The sequence below is a fragment of the Primulina eburnea genome, chromosome 6, assembly GCF_022965805.1.
Source record: "Primulina eburnea isolate SZY01 chromosome 6, ASM2296580v1, whole genome shotgun sequence".
In the NCBI taxonomy this organism is placed as follows: domain Eukaryota; kingdom Viridiplantae; phylum Streptophyta; class Magnoliopsida; order Lamiales; family Gesneriaceae; genus Primulina; species Primulina eburnea.
Window position 1 is genome coordinate 12,620,094 of NC_133106.1, and position 12,159 is coordinate 12,632,252.

Sequence of the window (12,159 nt, forward strand, 5' to 3'; positions counted from 1 at the left end):
TATAGTAAATTCAAAGAAGTTGAATTTATGATAACTAAATTTTGAGAAAATAAGTTCAAGGAGTTGAATTTATGAGATAATAAATTCAAGAAGTTGAATTTTTTAAATTTGGAGAGAATAAATTCAAGGAGTTGAATTTATAAAATTGATAATTTAATTTATTAAACTCAAAAGTTGAGTTTATTAAATATTAAATTTTGGAGGTGATAAATTCAAGGAGTTGAATTTATAATTTCAATATTAAATTCAAATATTGAATTTATAATCGATTTAATTTATTAAACTCAAAAGTTGAGTTTATTAAAAATTAAATTAAATGTAGTGAGAAGTATGTTTAATAGGTTTGTAGGAGTACAAGTTCAACATACTAAATAATTAAAATTCTTAATTGACTTTGATTAATTAATAAACTAGTTGGACTAGCCCAATTAATTAATCAAACACATTAATGTTAATTATGTTATTTTGGTCATGGATTTTTTTTTTAAAATTTTAACCTAAAATCAAAGCCTCCACTAATTTGGATTGAGAGATTTGAGAATCACCATCATAATCCTCCAAATATTTAGTTCACTTAATTAATTAAATTAATTAAGTTAATGATAATTAGAAAGAAAAATAAGAATAGGATTCTTATTTTCATGAATGGGGCATCCGAAAGATTTGAATGATTTTTCATTGGGTTTCGGTTCTTCCCAACTCCAAAAGCTCTCGAAAATCTCTTCTCAAAATCAAGGAAAAATTCGGCTTATAGTGTTGAGTCGATTTTTTCTTCGTATTCCATCTCTACGCAAAAGTTCTTCTAAATTTCTAGTGCAATTTAGAAGAGAAACAAATATTCCAGTCGTGGACCGGATTAGGAGATCGAAAAATATTCGTAGGGATTTACAACAAGAGCTACGTCCGCTAATACCGGTTTAGTTGGAGCCAAGTGAATTATTCACCAAAAGTATAAAATTCTTATGCCCTTTGAATGTTTAATCATAAAACCATACGTGTGCCCAAATCAAACCTATTTTGATTGTCAAAATAAATTAAAATTTATTGTTGAGGATCGAAGTTGAGCTTAGAGGGGGGGTGAATAAACTCTACTCGTTTTCTTTTTCTTCTGATGAGGTACTAAAATCCTGTTAGAGATAGTAGTTTATCTTGTACGTATACCTTCACTTAGATTACAATAAAACGTGCGGAAACAATCTGATGAGGTAAATGAAAGACAATAAAAACAGTAGACAGCAATTGTTTATGGAAGTTCGAAGATAAAATCTTCTACGTCTCCCCTTCTTCTCTTTCCAGAAGGTATAACTAAAAGACTTTGGAAATTACAGTACAACTCTTGTACACACCCACTTCAGAAGGACTTACACCTCAGCCTACTGAAACTCTTAGTTACTCAACTCACAAATGATGTGATACACAAAGTTCTGAAAAGACTCTTTTCAGATTACAAGCTCTTCCTGATAAAGTATAAGTGATGTAAAGATTGTGAAGAGTGTAAGAATCAGTAGCACAAGATGATCTTCAAAAGATCAGATAATAGCTATGAAGCGTGTGCTACTTTTCTTTGTTTTGAACTCTAAGTACTCAAGGAATTTAGAGATTGTCTGATCAGTGAAAATAGCTTTGATCCTTGAAGAATAATGTTAAGCGAAGAGTCGTCCCATAAAAGGAATTGATCTAAGTATATATAATCGACTGAGTTCAACGTTCACAAACAGAGGATGTCTCCAGATAACTGATACAATCAGCTTTATTACCAAAAGAGGTTCCTGCAGAAAAGCTATAAAACAATCAGTCTTGTTTTATACTTAATTGGGTAAAGTGCATTAAATGACTCCGTATAGTATTTAATGCTGCAATTAATACTAGTACTAGGAACTTTAACGGTAACAATTAAAGTATTAACGTTAGGCAACGTCTTCTAGTGGTTCTGTATTTCTATCCTTTCTACTGCTTTAGTTTTACTTGACCAGCGGCTTCTGATAAGTGAGTCTATTGTTCTGGTCTGCTGGATTTAGTTAACATCGCCACAATAAAATTCATGTCTAACATTAAACTTCTGCTGCGTTTGGGTATGTAGAAAACCCAGATCCAACAGAAACTTTTCTTGAGTTGCTGCTGAAAAAACTGAGAGAATAGATAGGGGAGGGGAGGTTTGTGAGTGGAGGAAAGTGGAGTTATTGGTTGAGGGTTTTTTTTAAAAAAATAATATATTTTTAAAACTTAATTATTAAAATATTACAGATTCTAAAACTTATTGAAAATATTACAAACCGGAACTTCAAGTTCCGGATTCTATTTTTTTTAAAAAAAAACATTAGTCACAGATTCATTTGAATCCTTGACACGCTGTCTCGGTCAGAATCCGAGACAGACTGTCTCGGATTCTGAATCTGGGACAGCGTGTCACGGATTCAATTAATCCGTGACACAATTTCATGCCTATGAATTGCACCGGGGTTTTGACGAATTCATCCATCCTTGGCTCAAGTTTTCGGTTTCGGCATTCGTTTTGAGCAGAAATTCTTTGTAATTTTTGAGCAGAAATTCTTTTTGATAGTTTTTTGTCGCATATCAGAATTTGAGGAAATTTCACCGAGTCTCAGTAATTCAGAATTTGAGAGAATTGCGCCGAGTCTAAGTCGAATCTCTGTTTTTTCTTTCTACATTGAATTGTTTTTTGTATATTATTTCTGATAATGTTTGTAATTTATTGCAGATGTTAAACTTCGATAGCTGATATAATTAGCAATTCCGTAATATCACATTTGAAAAGGTAATTTTAATAATTTGTTATATATTAATTTTATTATTTATGTTGTATCACTGTAATTATAATTTTTCGATTGCATTATACTATTTTTATAATTTTGTTATATTTTATATTTTAAATATTAATATAATATTAATTTTTTAATTTTTGTTAGAAATTGTGATTAAATATATGTACGGCCAATGTCTTTGTAATATATTATTATGTGAAATAAATAATAATTTTGTGATTGTGATTGTGATTGTGATTGCGATCGAATAAAATTCTTTGATTTATGAATTTTACGTACTATTTAAATTTTTTTAAAAAAAATTTAAGCTATTAGCCTCTTACTGGAATTTTACCTTTGTTCTCGAAATTTGAGGTTTTATGAAAATCCTCGACATTACCAATTAATAATTATATTTTAGATGTTGTGTTTTATAAGTTTAATTTTTTCAAAATAATATAAAAATTCTCATATTTAACAAAAAGTATATAATAATAATAATAATAATAATAATAATAATAATAATAATAATAATAATAATCCATGTAATTATTCTGTATAAAAAAGTTGTAAACAAAGAGAATTTAATTAAATATATAGATAAAACGTCAAAAAGCATTTTGGGTGTGTTAGGTGGCTGCGAGCGAGATTAAGTTAATATTAGGAACTTTGTAACTGTTTAACGTGTTAATTATAATAATCTAATAAAATAAAGATAAGAAAACCTACTTTGTAGGCATTACATGTATTTACTTATTTTGAAAAAATAATAATAATATTAACGACTCTTTATATTTATTTCAAAGTTGCACGTCTTGACAGTACATGTATTAAATTATCAATAATAATAATATAATTTGGAAAATTATTATATTTGAAAATTTAAATTGCACATGTTTAAAAATCTTAATTTTTAATTTAAGGCATAATTTTTTTTATTATTATAAAAATAAACATTTGTAATAATAAATATAAAATTTAATTAAATTGATTTGACAATATATATTTTAATAATAATTATCATGTAAGTGATTCTTGAAATTTATCTTATATAAACTATATATTTTAATATATGTGTAAGAAACTCATAATTAAATTTTGTTATGATTGTATACATTATGTCATTGTTTTTGGTATTTCTTCTGCATCACGAACAAACTTTTACAATCATGAAAGGGCAGAGCTCGGTGTAAAAATGGTATTTAAGAGCAAAAACGATTTAATAGCTTCAGTGAAGGATTTTTCTGTTCGGGTTTTGAGAAGTGAATATATTGTTGTCCAAAGTTCTCCGATAATTTGGAAGGTCAAATGCAAGAACTGGTCCGAAGGTGGCAATTGTGGGTGGGGACTTCGAGCATCGTGGAAAAAAATTTAGGCTACTTCATGATCACAAAATATGGTGATGATCACACATGCATGTCTATCTAAGTCGGTATAGATCACCACAACCTTGACGTAAACATGATAGCCAGAACACTTTTGGGAATCGTGCGTTGTGATCCTGCATACGAAATCAAATATGTGCGATAAAGTATTAAAAAAATATGGGTATGATATATCGTATGTTAAGGCATGGCAGAGTTTGAAACGCGCGGAGGAGGTAGTCTATGGCACACATGAAAGCTCTGTAACTTTGCTTCCTAAATATATGGGAGCTTTGTCGAAGTACAATCCAGGAACTGTTGTAGAATGGAAGCATCTTCGACCGTATGACCATCCACATAAAGTTTTGAACTTTGTGTTTTGGGCATTCAGACCATGTATAGATGGTTTTCGACATTGTCGCAACGTAATCAGTGTAGATGGTACACATATGTACACCAAATATGTGGGGACCCGGACGCTAATCAAGTTCTTAATCATCATTGGGACTAATTAATCAATTATAAACAGGGTCTAAAAATTTTTCTTTTAATATACAAAGCGGAAACGTAATGTAATTCAATTCAAATTACATATTAAACATAAACATACACATCCTGTATGATCTACAAGTATTCAACTAGGTTCAACTACTACAATCAAGTAATAAAACCTATCTATATCCAAGTCCGGAATCACCACGCTAATCTCGATCTTTCTTCACCTCTGTGACCCTGAACCTGCCCCACCTGTCGTCATGCACACATACAAAACAAGACAACAGCCGGATAACTCCGGTGAGAATAACTCCCAGTATAAACAATGTAAACATGTAATCATATAAAAACATATATAAAAGCATATAAGCAATAATCATAACATGTATCAAATCAGAACATGAAGCAATATCAAATAATATAAATCAATATCAAGCAATGAATCACACTCAGACTCAAACTCGACTCAAATAACCCGTCGTCTCAGACTCGACTCAACTCTAACCTAGGGATCCCGATGTCTGGACATTTACCAATATATCGAATCTCAGTCGATAGGAATGCATCAATCCCTAAACGGCATCGATATAAATCATATATCCAGTGTCTGGGCGAATCAGCCGCAGAATTGACGACTTAGCCAATAACCCGACAAATCAGCCGGTAATTAGGCGAATCAGCCCATAATCAGACAACTCAGCCTGTAATTAAGCGAATCAGCTTAAGTTTAGACGAATCAGTCAATAACCCGACGAATCAGCCGGTGACTAGGCGAATCAGCCTATGACTCAACGACTCAGAAATCAATACATACAGTCAGTATCTAAGCAAATCAATCAATGACTAGCGAATCAGCAGTCCTTATATGCAGTGGCTATAATCAATAGACAACAAACATCAAGCTCATCAATTACAAGAATCAATGTAATAAACTAAGTATGTGATTTAGGGAAACTCGAGTCAAACCTTCCTCGAGTTGTGCAATCCCAACACAACATTAATTTATACCTTTATCTTCTCGGTCTGACGAAGAAGAAGAAGAAATCCCGACTCTATCTCGGTCCATTCCCAATCTGGTAATAACAGTTGAATAGGTATAATATCAATACACAATTCAATTCAATACCTGTTCTGATTAATACTCAAATCAAAACACATAATCTGATTAATGTCAATGGACATACGGTATCACAATCCAATCTAAATCAATACCGAATCTGATCAATATCAACCAACTGATGTTTCGACGGCATAACACTACTGTCTGGATAACCCCGTCAGTCCAAACATCACAGATATAATATCAGAACTCATAATCAATATCGATACCAGTCATAATCTCAATAACAATACATATCTGATATGAATTCTCAGTCACATCGACTCCGAAAATCATAACAATTACATAACCAGTCCGTTCTTTAATCTGACTTCAATTCTATGATGTCTAACATGACAAGAACATCATATATGAATCATATTCAATTCTGACAATAGTCTAATTTCAAAACATGTCAAAACGTAGCAAAACTTACGTCCAGTCGTAGCCTACGTTGATAGGAACTCGGTACTGAAGTCGGATTTAAAATCAGACGGAAGGATTTCTTACAAAAGGCGTAAGGATTTTCCACTCCTTTCCCAAACCCTTTCCTCGATTTCTTCTGTTCCTTTCCTTCTGATTATTTACGTTTGTATGTATATATATATATAGATACACGTCGCATATATATATATAGATACACGTCGCACGATGAGGCCAAATGGCACCACCCCGTTTTGCATGCCGGCGCATATGCGCGCATTGTCTCGGCGCATATGCGCCCAAGGTTCTGGTATCGCCGCGCTTATGCGCGTTACTCTCCCGCGCATATGCGCGCAGTAAAGTCGCGCATATGCGCGAAGGGTTCGGTCTTGCTCGCGCACAGCTCGCGCACCTCAACGCGCATGTGCGCCCTTCTTTCTTTGCACACACACTCTACACCTTTCTCATATGTTTTGGTCCGATCCGTTCCGTCTATATTTACCGTAATTAATTAATAAATCATTTCCATATTACTTCCAAATTACGGTAATCATACCCAAAATCATTTCAGATTACGGTACTCAAATTCTCGGGCCTTACAAAATATAAGCACAAACTACTCATAGCAGTAACATTGGATGCCAACAACCAGGTTTTGCCGCTAGCATTTGCGCTTGTTGATGAAGAAAATTACGAGTCTTGGCATTGGTTCCTCGGTAATGTTGCACGACATGTTATTAGAGGGTGTAGTGGTGTGTGCCTTATATCTGATAGACATGCGGGTATAACTAGTGCAGTTCAAGATCTCCTTGACTTCAAGCCTCCTCGTGGTGTTCATCGTTTCTGTTTGAGGCATGTTTGCTCTAATTTCAACAGCAAGTTCAAAAACATTCATTTAAAAGACTTATATTGGGAAGCTGGGATACAACACCAAGTAGCAAAATTTAATGCGACAATGGAGGCAATTAGAACAAAGAATGCATCAGCTTTCACGTATTTGTCAAACATTCGAAAAGAAAAATGGTCATTGGCTCATGATGGTGGATGAAGACGAGGGATAATGACGACAAACATGTCTGAGTGTACTAATGGTGTGTTGAAAGGGGTGCGACGTCTTCCAATAACTGCAATAGTGGAGACGACCTTACAGCGTTGCGTGCACTATTTTATTCAACGCCGAGCGCGAAGTGCTAAGATGCTGGAAAAAAATCAACCATGGACCGACTATGCATACTCTAAATTCGATATGTGGTCAAAAAAATCAATTGAACATCGAGTAGTAAGATTTGACCAAAGGGATAAAACAGCATCTGTCGCGACAGGAGGAAGACCGGGTCGCCAACATCACGTACAAGCTGTGAACATTTATACGCGTGAATGCACATGTGGTCAATTCACAATATTTGGAATTCCTTGTTCACATGTTATATGTGCAGCAAAATGGTTTGGTTTGAATAACGCACAGCTTGTGCAACCATGGTTTACATTGAGCGAATACGTGAACACATACGATGGAAGATTCTACCCGATTCATGATGAACAATATTGGGATGAACCTACATTCCAATTACAACACAATGGTGTTCGTCGACAAAGGAGGCAGGCTGGTAGAGATCGCACGACACGCATAAGAAACGAGATGGATCAACCATCAACGAGGGAGAGACGACGTGGGAGGTAACCATAACATGTGAAGTTATTAATGTAATTACAAAATTGTGTATTAAAATTTTGTATTTATTAATAATTCTCGTTCATTGCAGGTAGGTGCAGGTGGGAAGATCGAGTTATGGTGCCAAATAATTATTTTTGTGACGTAGATTTTACAATTTACCGCGTATCGTTATGACAATTCAGTGTTGTATTGTTATGTAGATTTTTTAATATGTAGTTTTTTTACTTATGAGACTTGATTTAGCAATTACACTTATGTTTTTTCATTACTACAAAAATTCTATACGAATGTTGAAAAAATATGTTGCAGCAACAACTTGTAATTAAAATAAAAAAATTGAAAAACATGCAACAATACTGTGTAAGTAATTGTGCATATCTAAATAAAAAGTTAATGTCGATGGTAACGATGCCCTCCAGTGCCACACGGTGGTCTCCTGATTACTCTACGTCCACGACCTAACATCTGTTCATCATCTCCATGCGTACTTGTTTGAGCTGCAGATGTACTGTTATCGGCAATGTTCCCACCAATCTCATACCCTTCTGTATCAGAATATTGTTGAAATGGTATGGGCGACGTGTTAAATTGAGGGCGACTCTCATTCATACCCGGTCGAAAGTCACTTTGTAAAAATTGTGTAAAACTACCAACAACTGGAGTGTAGTAACCAGTGTCATACGATGGAAAGCTTGAAACCACTGGCGGAGTAGTGTATGCCGTATTTGAAGATGATGGTCCGGGTTCAAGCTCATTTCCTGTCGACATCGGTGGATATTACACCGGAGCTGGGCGTGTCTGTGGCATAGATGCATATGTTATGTAACATATATTTAATACAATATATTAAATTTACGTACATATGTAGATAAATAGAACATGTCATACGATAAACTGATGGTAGTTTGCATCAACAGGATGGTAGACCATAATGTTCGAAGGTATCACTGGCGGCGAGAGCACTATCTGTGAAATGCGATGATACCAATCAACATAGTCCACTGTGATGGCGGTTGTACCAGGTATGACATAATCCCCACCAATCACAAAATTATATCTGTCATTCCACATTTGTACAAAATCTATGTGATATGTAGCCCAATCAAAGTTGTTCTGGCCTTGTCGAGTCAGTTTATGGAAATTGTCGAAGTTATTTGGAGGTGGCGGAATACCCTGACGCATTCCAAACTGTCAAAGACACTGCTCTGGTCTATACATCTTAACTATATGAAAATTAATCAATGCGCATGCCGACCGACATTGATGAACTCTATCTCCGTCAAGAATTGTGCCAACCTCCGGGGACTCCATATCATAAAATGTCCATAGAAACTGAAGCAAATAAAATTAGAAAAGGATTAGCAATTTGATAATATATCATTCAGACTGAATTTGTAAAAAAAATTCAAACTCTAAACAACTAATTTATATATCTACCTGCCCTTCTACCATTCTGTCAAGCATATCTCTCATTATACAGACCGAATGATGGGCCGTATGTGTCCAAGAAAATCCGCGTTGATATAGGTGGATTTTACTTGTTTTCATGTCATGTTTTATCGCATTGTGTTGCATTTATCGTTTAGATTGCATGCATTTTGTCATATTTTAGAATATATTATGTTTTATTATTAATCATGTGTCTCGGTATGAAAGCGTAGGGGATTCATGCAAGAAATGAAGAAAAAAAAGAATTATTTTCGAAGGACTTCCGCCCGAGCGCAAATTCACATCCGCCCGGGCACCTGAGAGCTGGGGTAAAATAAATTTTTGCGAAAGTTATCCGCCCGGGCGGAAGCGGACACTTATGTCCGCCCGGGCGCGCCAAAGAAGAAGAAAAATACAAGATATGCGAAGACCATTCGCCCGGGCGGACAGGCGGAAACTTATGTCCGCCCGGGCGTGCTCGTTATTTTTGGAAAGATTTTGGACGATTTCTTCCCTTAATTCTGAATGGGAATGAGATGGAAGGGATCATTGCACGAAATAAAAAAATATTCAGACGAGATTTCAGAGCCGCCACAAGCTTGGGAGAGACTTTTGTGCTTGGATTGAAGATTCGAGGATTTCCGGGCACTGTTCTTCGCGTTTTTCGTCAATTCTAGTATTTCTAATTTTGTTTTCATCTTTTAAACCTTGTTGTGTTTATTTTCAGTATGAATTCGAGTAGCTAAACCTTTATATTTGTTGGGATTTAAGGGGATCCTACCCCAAAACTTTGATATAATTTATTTACACCTCGGTTTCTGATTTATTCTTGATTATACTATTGTGTTATCCGTTGTTAAAGCGTAGCTAACTTTAATAACGATTTTATGTTGCGAGTGAGTTCGAGAGAATAACTAGTGATAGGAACGAGTAGTATAATCCGTGGATCTACAATTTACATAGATATATGAAATTGGATACGCGCCCATAGTCATAGTCCTAAGGGTCGAAAACTAGGGGATTTCATAGATCGAAATGCGTTTCACTTTTGATAAATAATTAAAGACATTTAATTACTTCATTGAGTAGAATTAGTTTGGCATAGCTCTAGAGAGTGTGTTCAATTGAATAGAAAATCCTGTCGGAGGCATACAATCATTATCGAATAAATTAATTAATTAGCGAGGGGTAGGTGAACCGATATTCCCAAAAAATTCATTTCTTATTGAATTTTACTCAACCATTTTAGATCTTAATTCTCATTCTTTACTTATTGAATCATTTTATTTACATGTTTATTTGAGAATAGTAGTAATAAAACAAATAATCAATTCTCGTGGTTAAAGATTTAATAATTGAAAATAATAATTGTCAAATACAGTTCCCAGTGGAACGATACTCGTACTCACGTACATTATACTATTACTTGACATCGTGCACTTGCGATTAATTTTTGAGCAAACAAAACCATATTTTTATTGAGGATTCCACAGTGCAAGTTTTGCTCGATCGATTTTTTGGCGCTGTTGCCGGGTATTGTTAATTCACAATTTTATTTTTAGTTATTTTCTTTAGTATTCTCTATTTTACTTTGTTTGACACCTTCGATTTCTTTACAGATATCTCGTCCAGTGCAGTCCAAAGTCACTTGACGCGGAGCTTGAACAGTTCGACCCTGAAATCGAAAGAACTTTCCGCAGGAGGAGACAGCAGCAGAGACTGAAAGAACTGATGGACAGGCACGAGAACGATCATGAGGAGGAACATCGTGAAGATAGACATGTTGAGATGCCACGCCGCATACCAATGCTAGATTATGCCCACCATTCTTTGGATGGTGCACGCCCTAGCATTGTGAGGCCTATTGTGCGGGCAAATCACTTCGAAATCAAGCCAGCTATAAATCAGATGATTCAGAACACAGTCCAATTTGGAGGATCTGCAGCAGATGACCCAAACACACACATCGCAGATTTTCTCGAAATCTGCGAAACTTTAAAATTTAATGGAGTTTCTGATGATGCTGTTAGGCTGCGTTTATTTCCTTTCTCTTTACATGATAAAGCTAAAGCATGGTTAAACTGTTTGCCTGTAGGTTCGATCACTACATTTGAAGACATGGCGAAAGCATTTCTCATTAAATACTTTCCTCCATCAAAGACCATGAAGCTGCGGGCAGACATTACAACATTTGCTCAATTCGATCAGGAGTCTTTATATGAGGCATGTGAATGCTTCAAGGATCTACTACGAAGATGCCCTCTTCACGAACTGCCACTTGGGTTAGTCGTTCAAACATTTTATTATGGTTTGATTACTCCTAACCTTACTATGATAGATGCTGCTGCTTGTTGAAACTTGTTTAGAAAAACTGCTGAAGAAGGATATGAGTTGTTCGAGGAGATGGCTGCTAGCAGTTATCACCCTCAATCTGACAGGAACAACCAGCGGAGAAGTGCATGAGTTCATCAGGTAACTGATTTTTCTGCTATTACTGCACAGCTTGATGTTTTGAACAAGAAACTAGATGGCTTGAACATGGGTGGCACAGCTATGCGTGTTCAAGAGTTATTCTGTGAAAAATGTGGAGGTGAGCATTTTGTGAAGGACTGTCAAGATGACAATCCATTTTATGTGCAAAATGAGGCACCGATGAATCAAGTGGGAGTCCACAACCGTACAAGGAATGATCCATACTCAAACACATAATCCTGGATGGAGGCAACATCCCAACTTCTCATGGGGTGGTCAAAACAGTCAGAATCGACCGCAAGGAGGACAATCATATGGGAAACAACCGATGTATAGATATGATCCTCCTAGAGAAGAGAAGTCCAACCTGGAGCAAATGATGTCTAAGTTTATTTCATCCACTGAAACTAGACTTCAAAACCAAGGTGCATCAATAAAAGG

The 12,159-nt window shown here is 35.2% G+C and overlaps 1 non-coding gene across 1 annotated transcript; it reads right to left on the reverse strand.

Moving 5' to 3' along the window:
• Nucleotides 1-11,413: 11,413 nt before the first annotated feature.
• Nucleotides 11,414-11,519, reverse strand: LOC140835581 (small nucleolar RNA R71). The gene has a single exon (XR_012118904.1). It is a non-coding gene; the product is annotated as a small nucleolar RNA R71 (small nucleolar RNA).
• Between the last annotated feature and the right edge of the window lie 640 nt (nt 11,520-12,159).